The sequence below is a fragment of the Perognathus longimembris genome, chromosome 4, assembly GCF_023159225.1.
Source record: "Perognathus longimembris pacificus isolate PPM17 chromosome 4, ASM2315922v1, whole genome shotgun sequence".
Taxonomy (NCBI): domain Eukaryota; kingdom Metazoa; phylum Chordata; class Mammalia; order Rodentia; family Heteromyidae; genus Perognathus; species Perognathus longimembris.
The window spans coordinates 60,281,141-60,295,948 of NC_063164.1; the positions used below are offsets into that span (position 1 = coordinate 60,281,141).

The following is a 14,808-nucleotide window of genomic DNA, read 5'->3' on the forward strand; positions in this document are numbered from 1 at the left end:
TTTTTGGCAGAAAAATTACAAACTGTCATTGTTCTACTCATTGTGTTTTGGTAATGGTTTCTTTTACTACAACAGCAGATTCTTGAAATTCAAACATCAGTAAAGTAACTTGATAATAAGGAACCCATATCTTTTAAAATTAGTATTGGACATTCTTTCCCTTTGCCATGTGATAAAGGGTTGTTTTTAGACATAAAGAAAATAAAAGCTAAGATTATAGTCAAATGGATTTAATTTAAACTTAGGACACAAAGTATATCTTAGACTAAAACAGTTCTCACTTCATGTACAGCCTCAATCAAAAAACTAATTAAAAAACTAAAAACTTTTGAAATTTAATAGCTAACATGCTATACAAAACTATTTTAGAAAAATGCCGACTGATTATAAATCAGTGAAATTTCCCTTCTCCCATTCACAATGAACCATACATACACACACACACACACACACACACACACACACTCATACAAGTTCTTCTTCAAGAGGTCAGGAAATTGGTATTACTTAGTGGTCTTCTTGACATTATCTTTTTAGACAAATTACTGCCACTAACTACACAAGTTCAGATGCAAGACTTGAAATTTGGGTGGTACATATACATAGTTAACATAATTAGATGGTAAATCACAGGGAGAACAATGAGATTTATCAACATACCCTTTTATTGTAATCAAAATAGTTATACATTTTGGAAGAGATTTTCTTGATAAGGTCTATATATCCTATTTATAGTATTTTATGTTAAAAATTACTATTTGCTATATAATGGATACTGCATATGTACTAGAGACTCCTTAACAACCTCAAATCTGCCTTCACAAAAAGTAGTCAAATAAGTGTATTTGGTTGTGATCAATGAAGTAAGTAGAGATGCACACCAATAACAGGATACTGAGACTATTTCCTTACACTGAACTGTTAGAACTGAGAAAATGCTTAAAAAGTCACATTTAAGGAATCGCCCACACAATAGAGTTACATTATAAAATGTAAGAACAGATGGAAGATGAGAAACCAAGGTCCAATCACGGGATGCCTTGGGAACCACTAAAAGAGTTTGAGCTTGGGAGTGAGGGAGGAGGTAACAAACAGTACAAGAAATGTACCCAAGGCCTAACGTATGAAACTGTAGCCTCTCTGTACATCACTTTCACAATAAATAAGAAAAATAAAATAAAATAACTTCATGTTTTCCTATAAAAAGAGATTGAGCTTTAGTCTTAAGGGAATGAAAAGTCATCTTTATAATCAGTTTGATAGTTTTAGTCTCTTGACTAAAGTATGGACAATCGATTGAGAAATAAAAATGTGAAGGAAGAGAGGCAAGTTAGGGATTATCAAATTTTGGTAAGAGAATGATTAAGGCCTGAACCAAATTAGTGGCAAATAGATATAGAAAGGAATAACAGGTTTCCAATCTATGTCTTACTGAATAGGAATAGAATTTGAGGGCTTATAGGAGAAATGAGGAAAAGAGAAATAGCAAAGCTTATGGCAAATCTCTTAGATTATTATGATTCTCATCTGATAACCAACATATATTTTATAAACAACATATATCCTTTGTGTTTTATTATTTATCCAGGTTAAATACAGTTTGCTTTTATGAATTCATTGGAAGGTCTTAAAAGGAAATATTTGGTTTACATTCCTTCTACGTCCTCTCTAATGTGTACATTTTAAAGTGATTCAATGAATAATAAGTGGAAAATAAGAAGATTGAGCTTTTTCAGATATTTTATCAGAGCACTTATACAAACTATTTTTACCACTCCCTTGATGATATTAACCAGTATATGTTATCTGGTTTTCTGGCTAACATCCCAGTTAATATATGTAACACAAACACCAAAGCTGGAATGCATAGAAGCTCTTAAACTGTTATCTTAATGAATAAAAGTCTTCTTAAACCAAAAAATAATTTATTTATAGTCCATTAGTAGATCTATTTAATAGTGATTCAACATGACTAGGCAATTAAAATACAAGAAACTTCTTTTTAGATAATGGTTGCTTTGTGAAGCAAAATATGAGCTCAAAGAATTATTACTGAAGTATGTTCATCATAGAAAGCAGAATCCCTTCATGCTTTCTCTAAGAAGTCTGTTTAATTGATTGTTAGCATAAGGGATATGGAATAGCCAAAGATTTGTAGAAAAATCCATTTGAACTGAATGAACAAAGAAACCAAAGTCTATTCATGGAGATATAACAAAATACCCTGAATGTGGGCTGCTTAGGACAACAAAAATTGATTTCTCGATACTGGTGGCTAGTAAGTCCAAGACCCATATGTCAAAAGATGCAGTGTCTGATGAAATGTTTCCTCCTGCTGTAACTTCACATGGAAGAAAAAGGGGGTAAGATTGTTCTCTTTGTAGAGGTATCCATACCTCATTAGAGCTAGACACATTGGATCGGTCATTCAAAAATCATGAGGTTGTTTTTCAACATACGATTTAGGAATGGAAATACAAAGATTCAGATCATAGCAGTGAAACTTGAAGATAACTTAATCCATTTATGAATCTGTTGAACATGAGAACATCTGAAATACTCAAGAATAAGCATTTTGAAAAGAGCAAAAGCACTTTCAGTACACCAGTAACAAACATGCTGATAAAAAGAGGATAACCTCAAATATAAAACAAGAAAAAAATTAACAAAGGAAGTGAAAGAAATATACAATGAAAATTAAAATATCAAAGAAAGAAATTGAAGGCATTGGAAAATGGATAAATCTCCCATGTGGCAGAATTAATATTATGAGTATTGAGAGTGATCTACAGAGTAAATGTAACCTTCACCAAATTCCACAATGAATAGAAAAAATAATTATAAAATTCTTAAGAAATAAAAGAATCCCATATACCCAAGCAATCCTGCAGAAAGAGTAATGCTGACTTCAAATTCTGACTTACAGTACAGAACCACAGTAACTAAAGCAGCATGGTACAAACATAAACAAGGTAGGTAGGCCAAAACAGAAGCCCCAAAATACATGCTCACAGCTATAAGTCACAAAATTTTCCAGAAAGGTGCCAAAAATATTGTAGAAAAATCAGTTTCTTCAGCAAATACTGTTGCGAACTTGGAGTGTTCACTTTTAGAATACTGAAAATAAATCCCTATCTCTTGTGCTGTAAAATCAAACAAAAATAAATAAATAAAAGCCCAAAGACATCCTATTTTTTTGCTCCCTTATCAAAGATTAGCCAGCCATAAATCTGTATGTTCATTTGTTCATTTCTGAGTCTTCAGTTCTGTTCCATTAGTCCTCATGCCTGTTCTTGTGCCAGTGCCAGGCTGTTTTTGTTACCATAGATTTGTAATGGAGGTTGAAGTTTGATATTGATATTCCTCCAGGATTGTTCTTTCTGCTAAGTATTTTTTTTTGCTATTCAGGGTTTTTTATTATTCCATATGAATTTGTGGATTGCTTCCTCTATTTAATTAAAAAATGGTGTTGGGATATTGCATTGAATTCGTAGATAGCCTTTGGCAGTATTGCCATTTTCATGATGGTAATCCTCCCAATCCAGGAGCATGTGAGGTTTTACCACGTCCTTAGATCTGCTTTTATTTCCTTTTTCAAGTTTTTGAAGTTTTCATCATAGAGGTCCTTCAGAGCTTTGGTTAAGTTAATTCCTAGGTATTTTATTTTTTGAGGCTATTACAAAAGGAATTGTTTTTCCTGATTTCAACCTCACTCTTCTGATTGGCATACAGAAAGCCATTGATTTTTGAGAGTTAATTTTATACCCTGCTAGTTGCCAAAGTTGCAGATCACGAGTAATTTGTGAGTATAGTCTATGGGATATTTAAATACAAGATCATGTCATCTAGAAAGAGGAAGAGTTTTACTTCATCTTTCTCTATTTAGATACCCTTTTTGTTTGCATCTTGCCTTATTGCTCTAGCTAGGAATTCTAATATTATATTGAAGAGGAGTGGAGAGAGGTATGCACATATGATCATATAAGATGATGCTAAGTGAAATGAACTCCAAGATACAGAAAAAAGAGATTTTTCATTGTTGTTTTTCTTTGTACTGTACTATATGAAGTTATTTCTTTTTCTTTCATTTTTCCCTATGGTTTATCCCTGTTGTCATTATATTTGATTTTGGTACCCTGGGTATTATGTATGTTTATCTGAATTAAGGAATGGAAGGGGAATATCAAAACGGTGAGACAAAGGACAAAGGGTGAAGAAATGCAACAGTGAAATTCACAAGACAATATGTCAGAAATGAACTGTACAATTTGAAAGTGGGAAGAAAATGAGGGTGGGGGGTAACAAGTTTGACAAGACATTCCCTCACAACCTTACATATGTAATTGTAACCATTCTGTACATCACTTTGACAATAAAATTAAATTTAAAAAAATCAATGAGGAAGTGGTGCTGTGGCTCAAAGTGGTAGAGCACTAGCCTTGAGCTGAAGAGCTCAGGGGCAGCACCAGGCCCAGAATTCAAGCCCCACAACCAACAAAAAAAATAATAAATGAAATGGACACAATACCTTAAAATTAAGATCTGATACTTTGAAATTACTACAAAAAAATCATAAGGAGACCACTTCAAGATCTAGATACGGGCAAACACCTTTTTCTTTTTTTCTTTTTTCTTTTTTTTTTTTCGCCAGTCCTGGGGCTTGGACTCAGGGCCTGAGCACTGTCCCTGGCTTCCTTTTGCTCAAGGCTAGCACTCTGCCACTTGAGCCACAGCGTCACTACTGGCTTTTTCTATATATATGGTGCTGAGGAATCGAACCCAGGGCTTCATGTATACAAGGCAAGCACTCTTGCCACTAGGCCATATTCCCAGCCCATCATAAGAGTGCAATGATTTAGCAAATAAAGTCAAGAATAGATAAATGAAGTTAAAATGTTTCTATCTCTCAAAAAAGACAATCACCAGAATGAAGTGACACCCAACAGAATAGGAGAAAATTATTGGCAGCTATTCATCAGACAAAAGATTAATAATGAGCTCAAGCAATCAAACACAAAAAGAACAAATAATCTAGCTTAAAAATGCACAAAATCATTTGACAGATCTTTAAAAAGTAAATATAAAAGTCCAACACATATGTAAAGAATATTCAATATCTTTATACATAAAGTAAATTGAAATTAAAATGACACTGAGGTTGCAACTCAACTCAGCCTATCATGAAGAAAACAAATAAGGAAGCATAGGAAAAGGAATTTTTACACGCTGTTATTGGGAGTCTAAATTAATGCAATCACAATAGAAATTAGAAGTTTCAGTTTTGGAAGTTCCTCCAAAAACTAAAAATAGAGCTACTATATTATCCTGCTAGACCACTATTGAACATATATCCAATGAAATACATGTCAGTATACAGTACACACTGGTGTACACCCATTTTTTTATAATAGTACCATTCAACAATATCAGGGAAAGCATTACTATCCAAAACATTGAATAAATTTTGTATGTATGTATATTATATGTATATATGTGTACATTATATTTATATGAGTATGTTTTATATGAACTATATACTATATAAGTTATATTATGTATTATATAATTTATATATTATAATGTAATAGAATTGTTACATGATACATTTTATTACATAAAATAATTTGTATTATTTATATTATTAAATTGTAATTTATATTAAAACTTATTGAATTATAATTTATAATAGTTTATATTGTATTATAATAAGTTATCATAGTAAAATATATACAAGTTATTTAAATAAGAGAATGCAGTGAATTATTCAGCTGTAAAGAAGAACAAAATTATGTCATTTGTATGAAAATGGATAGAACTAGAGATTAATTGAAATACGCAGGTTCAGAAAGACAAATACTGCATATTTTCTCTCATATGTAGAAACCGTATCTAAAATGTGCTGGGCACTAGTTGCTCATGCCTGTAATTCTCGCTTCTCAAGTGCCTGAGCTCAAAGATCTCAATTTGAAGCCAGTCCATGACTCTTATCTCCAGTAAACTACCAATAAAGCTAGTAGAGCTGTGGCTCAAGTTATAGAGCTTAAGCCTTTAGCAAAAGAAGCTCAGGGATAGCACCCATACCCAGAGTTCAAACCCCAGGACCAGTGCCAGCGTGCACGTGCATACACACACACACACACACACACACACGAATGGCACGACTGTAAAAAAAAGTTGAAGAAAGAAGATTAATGTGGGTGCTATAACTAAAAGATTAATAGTAAAGTAAAATGTGTATCATGGTAGTGGCTAGGATCTGAAATGTTCTCCCAAATCTGTGGTCATGTGTAGATTATATTCAAAGGTGGAATGTGGGGCAAATGATTGAATCCTTGGACTTTTGACCCCATCAAGAGGCTAATCCACTGACAGGTTCATAATTAGATGGGCTAGTAGGTGGAAGGTGAGAAAAACAGCTTTCTGTAGCATTGAAAAGCTGATTAACAGTCATAATTAAAGCATTAAATGAAAAATAAGACCTCAATATATTTATGGGGTAAATATATTTAAACTATATAAAATATACTCTGAAAAATACACAATACATTTTATCTTTAAAATACGGTCGCCTAATATGACTCAAAGTGTGTGTGTGTGTGTGTGTGTGTGTGTGTGTGTGTGTGTGTGTGTGTGTGTGTGTCCTAGGGCTTGAACTCAGGAGCTAGGTGCTGTCAGCATTTATGCTCAAGGCTAGTGTTCTACCACTTTAGCCACAGCTCTGCTTCCAGATCTTTGGTGATTAGTCATAGATAGAAATTTCACAGACTTTCCTGAGTGGGCTGGCTCTGAACTGTGATTCTCAGATCTCGCCTAAGTAGCTAGAATTACAGGCATGAGCCATAAGTGCCGAGTGAAGATGTGTGTGTGTGTGTGTGTGTGTGTGTGTGGTATATGTGTGTACACATATATATCTATATGCACATATACACAGAGAGAGACTTCAAGCTCTTCTTATTAAAATGGGATCTACTTTCTGAGAAACATGGTAATGATTGGAGAAACCCTGTCTCAACACATCCTCATACCACAATTATATGCCTTAAATTTCACTCTTTTTAATGTTTTACTTATAATTCTGCCCAATTCCATTAAAATGTTCAACTCTATTTCTTTTAGCTTATCTAAACTTTCAAAAATCATTCTTTGTGTCTTGCATATCATTTATTATATGTGTGATTGATTGCTTATTTTCACACTTTATTTATATTGAGCTAAAGCTAGTACAGACTGTTTTTTGACAGATTAGCTCTTGAGCCAGTTTTAGTGTTATATGGGGGAAAGAGGGAAAATTCTTTGGCAGGATTTTGCATTATGAGTTGTCTAATTGTTGTGGTTTGTGTGGTGATTTTAGCCAGCTAGACAAGAGGGTAGTATAATGTTTACTTGTACAAGAACTAAGGTTGACACTGGAGCATAAGACACACGAGTCTATGTAGTGAATAGTAAAACCACTTGAAAAGAAGACCTAATAGACTGAGAAGAAATTAAATCTCCCAATTAAGTCCTAATTTTTATTATAAATATTCACTTCTGCCTGGTAGGGTAGATTTCATGGATGCCGCAGTATAAATGTCAGGTTAGATGAAGTGGTTGTACTTTTAGAATAATCAACTTCTGCCTTTTGACACAGGTAAGTAGATAGCATCTTCTTCATATACTAATGTCCATACCAAGCTTCAATAATGAGTCGTGCCTTTTGATTCCTCTTTTAAAAATATGTTTTATCATTGTTGTAAAGGTGATATACAAAGGGGTTGCCTTTTTACTATTAAAACACGTTTTTGTCTGATGTACTGCTGGTAAAGATCTCCTGTCTGTTGGCTTTCTTTCTAGTTTAGCTGTGCAGAAACATTTTCTTATATGTAATCCCACTTCTAAAGTCCCTCTCCTACTTGTACCTCTGGGACTCTTTTCATGAAGTTTCTATCCATACCTCTAAGTTCTAATGTTTCTCCTACTCTCTCTCTTGCAGTAATTTCAAAGTTTCTGGCCTAACATTGAGGTCTTTGATTCGCTTTGAATTGATATTAATCCATGGTGACTAATAGGGATACATTTTTACTTTGCTGCATATGGATGCTCAGTTTTCCCAATACCAACTATTGAAAGTGCTATTTTCCCCCTGTATGTCTTTGACTGCCTTATCAAACAACAGATAACTGTATGCATATGATTTTATTTCTGCATTTTCTAATCAGTTCCACTGATCTTTAGGTCTGTTTTTGTGCCAACACCAAACTTTTTTGTTATTTTTATCTCTGTAGCAGAGCTTGAGGTCTGGTATTGTGATACCACCAGCATTTATTTTTTTTGCATAGAATGACGTTAGCTATTCTAGGTCTTTTGTTATTCCATATGAATTTTTGGATTGTTTTCTATCTCAGTAAAGAATGTCACTGAGATTTTGATGGGGATTGCATTGAGTTAGTATATCATTTTGGCAGTCTGGCCATTTTCACAATATTGATTCCACCTATCCATAGACAGGAAGGACTGGGAGAGAGGGAACAGAAGATACTGTCCAAAAGGAAGTGTACTCATTACCTGACTCATGTAATTGCAATCCCTCTGTATATCACTTTTGCAATAACAATAAGGTAGTATTTTAAGTATTTAACAGATGCTACTTTTTCTGATTTAATTATTTTGCTAGTTCCCTTAGTATTGGATAGTAAGTCCTACAACTAAAAGATGCAACAATTTGCTGAAGAGTACTGACTAAATGGTTATACCAAAATAGGTCTACACAGAGAGAAAAAAAGCAGGAGATAAAAATGGTAGAGCAAACATTCCTAAAATTCCATTATATGCATGTAAGTATTAATGACATTTTACTCCTAGTGTTTTAATTAATATAGTCTTAAGATATATTAAACTTTTATTTCTCTCAAAAATTATATCATGGGCTGGGAATGTGGCTTAGTGGTAGAGTGCTCTCCAGATACTCAAAAATAAGTAATGGAAGAAAAGACATCTTTTTTCTATTTGACTGACCTTGGGAGTTTCAATTTCTCTGTATTTTAAACATATTTATTCAATCTTCATTTTATTGAATTCCAGATACCTTACTGTTATGTTGAGGAGAAAATGTAAAAAATATATCATATTCCCATAGGCAAATATTTTACTAAGTTTCAATTTCAAATCCAGCTTTTTCATGTATATGTACAAGAAGAATTAGACAGATTATTGAAATTTATCCTAAGATCATAATGACTGACTGCAGGATTTAAGGAGGCAGGGAGGAAAAGAAATAAACCCATCCTGCCCAGCCCCTCCCCCAAGGTCACAGTGCAAACCAAAGCCCATTAGGGGAGACAAGACTACAGCTTTTGGAGGCCCAAAGTAGTGAACAGCAAGCATGGCTATAACCCCCTGGGTCAGGAGAACTTGAGACCGGGCATTTCCCTGGCCAGAGGTAAAACAAGAACATGACTTGTCAGCTGGAGAAAAAACAAAAAGCCCACTCCTAAGTCCTCCCAAGGGGCTGGAGGAGGAAGAAGGGAGAGGATACAACTGTTTTTCTGCAGTACTGAGAAGGGAGGGAGATGAGAATGAGGGTAAAGAGCTGTGGGCAGCTGCAGACCCCTTTCCAAAGGACACAAAGATGCAAGGCCCAGAGACCCAAAGGGGAAGCAAATATAGCACAGGGGAAAAGGGACACCTGAACTAGCTCAACCCTCTCCCCTCCATCAACCTTGGTACAAGTCAAAATTTTATTTCTTATAGTAAAAATTTAAAGTAATTAAAAAATATTCCTAAGAGTAATGCCAATTTTCAACAGCTCATGAAACTGTCTTGACAGTAATGTCTTTACCTATGTTCTTCAATAATATTGTTGAGAACATATGTGATTTTTTTCTTTGCCAGTCATGGGTCTTGAACTCAGGGCCTGGGCACTGTCCCTGAGCTTCTTTTGTTCAAGGCTAGCACTCTACCAGTGGAACCACAGCACCACTTTTGGCTTTTTCTGTTTATATGGTCCTGAGGAATCAAACCCAGGGCTTCATGCATGCTAAGCAGGCACTCTAACCCACTAAGCCACATTCCCAGCCCAATATATGTGATTTTGATAAATGTTTAGTCTCTCTGACCTGATATCATAGGTAATTAGTGAAAGTAAAATTGTGGATCCCGGGGTAAAAATTATTGAAGGGCTCAGGCCCCTTAGCTCTCATAAAACTTGTGCATATAACTAATCTATTTTTGATATTATTTACGTAAAAGTATTTTCCCAAACATATTTACATTTTATAAGTGAGAATACAGTGTGAAAGCAGAAACATTAAACATAGTTAAGTTAATGAAATTCAGAAACCTCTTCAGGTTTAAGAAAAATGGATAGAACTTTTCTGTTTCTGGGCATATTTCTTTTTATAAAAAAGACTCATTTTAGAAGTTACAGAAAGCAAGTCTTGGTAAGGATAAAGAAAAAAGAGAGGGGCTGGGAATATGACCTAGTGGTAGAGTGCTTGCCTTGCATACATGAAGCCCTGTGTTCGATTCCTCAGCACCACATATATGGAAAAAGCCAGAAGTGGCGCTGTGGCTTCAATGGTAGAGTGCTAGTCTTGAGCAAAAAAAGAAGCCAGGGACAGTGCTCAGGCCCTGACTTCAAGACCCAGGACTGGCAAAAACAAAACAAAACAAGAAAAAAGAGGACTGAAACATTAAGAAAAGTACTAAGAAAAAAAGTGCATCACGTGGTAATATACTCAGGAATAATAGCTTTGTATGACCCTGAGTTCAGTCTGCTCACCAGAAGAAAGAAAAAAAAAAGACCCAGACTAGTACAATGGTTATCAGGGGACAAGGAGTGAAGGAAATGGGGAGATACTGGCCAGGGGTACATATTATTAGGTGAATACATTCTGATAATCTAAAGTCCAACATGGTGAATATAGTTAATGCTATGTTGTGTACTTGAAATCTGCTAGCAGAGTATCAATGAAAAAGGCAAATATCAGAAGTGTTAATTAACTTTATTACCATAATGTCACAATGGGTATCAAGACATGTTATACATTTTAACCACATCTAGTTTTTATTAATTCTATTTTTATTATCTTTATGTAGTTGTACTAAAGGTATTATTTAATATGTCCACTTATAAGTAAAATTTATTGTGATTGATGTCACCCCTTTCATCATTCTCCCCTATCCCTCCCCTCAATGTTCATAGTTTCATAGGATGTACATATTATGACTGCATTCTTCCCCTTCTCCTCTTCATTTTTCTATTCCCCTGCCCCTTGACTTCCTGCCACCACTTTTTAAGTTTCCTAGTGTTCATTTTGTTGGACTATGAATTCGTTTGTCTAAGGCATTGCAAATGATGGTAAGAAAGTGAATATTCACATGCAGAAAACTGAAACTGGATCCTTACTTTACATCCTGCATTAATATCAATTCAAAAAGGATCAATGATCTCAGTGTTGGGCCTGAAACAATGGAACTACTACAGAAAAGAATAGGAAGAACATTAGAATGTTTTGGCAGAGACAGGAACTTTCTGAGTAAAGTTCCAGTGGCTAAGCAGATCAAAGACAGAACTGACAAATAGGATTACATTAAAGTAAGACATTTCTGCCTGGCAAAACACATAGTTAAGGCTGGGAATGTGGCTTAGTGGTAGAGTGCTTGCCTAGCATGCATGAAGCCCTGGGTTCAATTCTTCAGCACCACATAAACAGAAAAAGCCAGAAGTGGCACTGTGGCTCAAGTGGTAGAGGGCTAGCCTTGAGCAAAAACAGGAAGCCAGGGACAGTGCTCAGGCCCTGAGCTCAAGCCCCAGGACCAGGCATAAAAGAAAAAACACATAGTTAAAAGCTAAAAATATAGTCTACAGAATTGGTATCTTACCAGCTATACATCAAACAGAGACATAATATCCAGAAAATACAAATTTCTCAAGAAACTAAACCATCAAAGAATCAACAACCTAACTAGTAAACAAACAAATGAGCTAAATTTTAAGTAATAAAGTATTAGCCTGAAATTTCAGGTATGACCTGAATTGTTCTCAATTCCTAGAAGTCTGTAGGTCACTATATTTACAAGAAGAATTCATTTAACAAATGTTTGCCTCAGGATGGAAAATTTTCCAGCTTCATTGAGTTTAATTGAGAAATGAACATTGTATGTAGTGAAAGCCATGTAATATATGATGAGGAAGCCAAAAATATAGTATGAAAAAGAGACAGCCTCTTAAACAAATGGATGAATGAACGAATAACTAAGTAGGAAAAGGGTTGTACATATATCAAGTAATTAGACTTAACATTGTATCACACAGAAGGCCTGATTGCTCCCAATATACTTTATCAAATTGTTCCACAAAGAAGGACAACACTCTTTAAGCCATACATGTAAGTTAACGCTAATACTCGTTCCCTTATCATTCTTCTATCAATTATTTGGATTTAATATATCTCAATTTGTAGAAATTTTTAGTTTATATTGTTTCTAAGGTCATTTTAAGATTATGTGTTTACATATAGTTTAAGTATTAAAAATATTAACCCCTTAAGTATCATATTCTGAAATGTCTTTCCAAATTTATCCTTTCATTTACCATTTTATTTATTCTCTGTTCTACCACTTATTCTTGAAAAGTGAACTACTTCTTTTCAATCTGATTTTTCTCTAGTGTACCTTTCCTCTGGTCACCTTCCTGTGGGCTAACTCCACCAGCCATAGGATTTCATGCTATGTCATATCATTTTTGAACCATTCTCATCCTGATAGTATGATTGCATTGAAGGCAGGCACTGTGCATTTCTTAATACTGCAAACCTCAATACTCTCTAGAAAATAGTGAATAACAAATAAGAATAAATAATAAATCTTGAATAAATGAAGGAAAGTGTATGCCCTTGCTGTAGTATACTTTCCAAAGATAACTTCTTAATAATAATATTACTGGAAAAATACAATAGTAACCGAGTTCATAATATTCTCTGTAGTCGTAACCTCAGCATCTTTAGCCTGGAATCATTTTCTGTATAGCATATCACTTCATAAACAGTAGGGAAGTTCTAATATTTAGTTCACCCTTCTAAGAAAAAAATTCACATTGAGTTGGTCCTTTGATTATTTTAACCTGTTAAATTGTATCTTTATATCTTAGTGACTAAGAAACTCCTTGATAAATTGTGTGTAAATATATTTGGAATTAAGTCAAATAATCTTAAGTTATAGTTATCAGGACATGAAATAAAAAGATGTTTTGTGAATATACTTGTTCATATACTTTATATATATATTTTGCTCATATACTTGTTAAAGCCAGGTAAATCAAAGTAGGTAAACACTTACCAGCTTTGTAAGACTAAATTATTGATTTTTATGATCCTTAATTGCTTCATTTTACAAGTTGGCTGGTAATGACACATTATCAAATAAAATTGAGAAGTATGTAAGATGACTTAGATGCACTTAGCCTAAAGCCTAGACCATAGTAAACAATAAAACAGTAGCTACCATTAGGGAGTGTTGGGATCCATCTTTCTCACCTTGATGGAAGGGGCTTGATGCCCCTCCCCCAGCCCTGGGGGATGCGGCCCTGCTACCCCCTCTGGATTGGAATCCAGAGAAATCAGTTGGGCAAACAGCCCCCAACCCTCTAGCCAGCCTGGCACCTACCAACCCCGCCCTGGCTCGGCGTGCTCGAGTGACGTTAGCCCTTGGGGGTCAGGTGATACCTTTCAGCCTATGGGCATCCTGGCCAAACCCCTTCCTCGGAATCATCTCCCCTTGTCCTTGTCTCAATAAAGTTAGTTGGCTCTAAGAAGCTAGCCCCGTTGCATATGTACGCCAGACTTCTAGCGGTGAGAAGGCGGGCATATATCTGCGGCAGATCACATGCGCGACAGGTTGGAGCTATCTCCCCCATTCCACTCTAGCTTATTTGCAGGTCGGATGACTAGGGGAGAGGGCGTGAAAGGGAGAGTAGAAAGGAAGAAGTAAGACTCCGAGCCGGGAGGGGCAAAAAAGCAAAAAAGCCCAACAAGGGAGTTTTGTTTTTTCACTACCATTAATTTTTAACTAAATTACCCAATACCACTTAGAAAGTTCAGTAACCATTAGAGATTAAATAAATACTGACTACCATTCATCTTGAATCTAGCAAACTTGACTTGTTCAGGTAATAAGCAGCTCAACGGGAAATCAATGCCTGCAAATAGCCTGACTGCTTATCCCGGTCCATGAGGGCCATGTGCAAATGTGGAGCTTTCCTCTTCCACAGCATGATAACATGCCTACCACATGACCCTCTAAATGGCTTCTCTCTGTATCTCAGAATCAGCATCTCTGAGGGGTGACTGCTCCTTCTGCCTGTTCCATTCTCCAGTCTCTCAACCATTTCTGCTACAATGGGACCTTGAATTATATGATTCCAAGCATTCATCCTGAATTTGTTATAAAAAAAAAACACTAGTCATTTTTCCAATGATGTAAAAAATGACACTTCACTTTCATTTTATTGGGTTTGTTTTGCTTTGGTTTGTTTTTTGGTCCTGGGGCTTGAACTCAGCACCTAGGCATTGTCCATGGGCTTTATTATTCATGGCTAGTGCTCTACCACCACTTCAATTTATTCACTAGCCTCCTGTGAGCCATGCACTTTTAATACCTATAACAAACCAAGTAGATAGGCATTATTTCTGTTTTACCTTTGAGGAAAGTGAAGCAAAAACAGAGTAAGAGCATGGCCCAAGAAGGTCACTGAGTTACTTAAGTGGCAAAAATGTTTCTCTTTCCCTGTCTAAAAGCCTTATTTTGGATTAAAAAAAAAACTATTTTCTT

General features: G+C 35.1%; 1 protein-coding gene across 4 annotated transcripts in view; it reads right to left on the minus strand.

Moving 5' to 3' along the window:
* The window catches only part of Slc4a10 (solute carrier family 4 member 10), a 267,507-nt gene that overhangs the window by 189,287 nt on the left and 63,412 nt on the right, over window positions 1-14,808 (minus strand). The window lies entirely within an intron of this gene.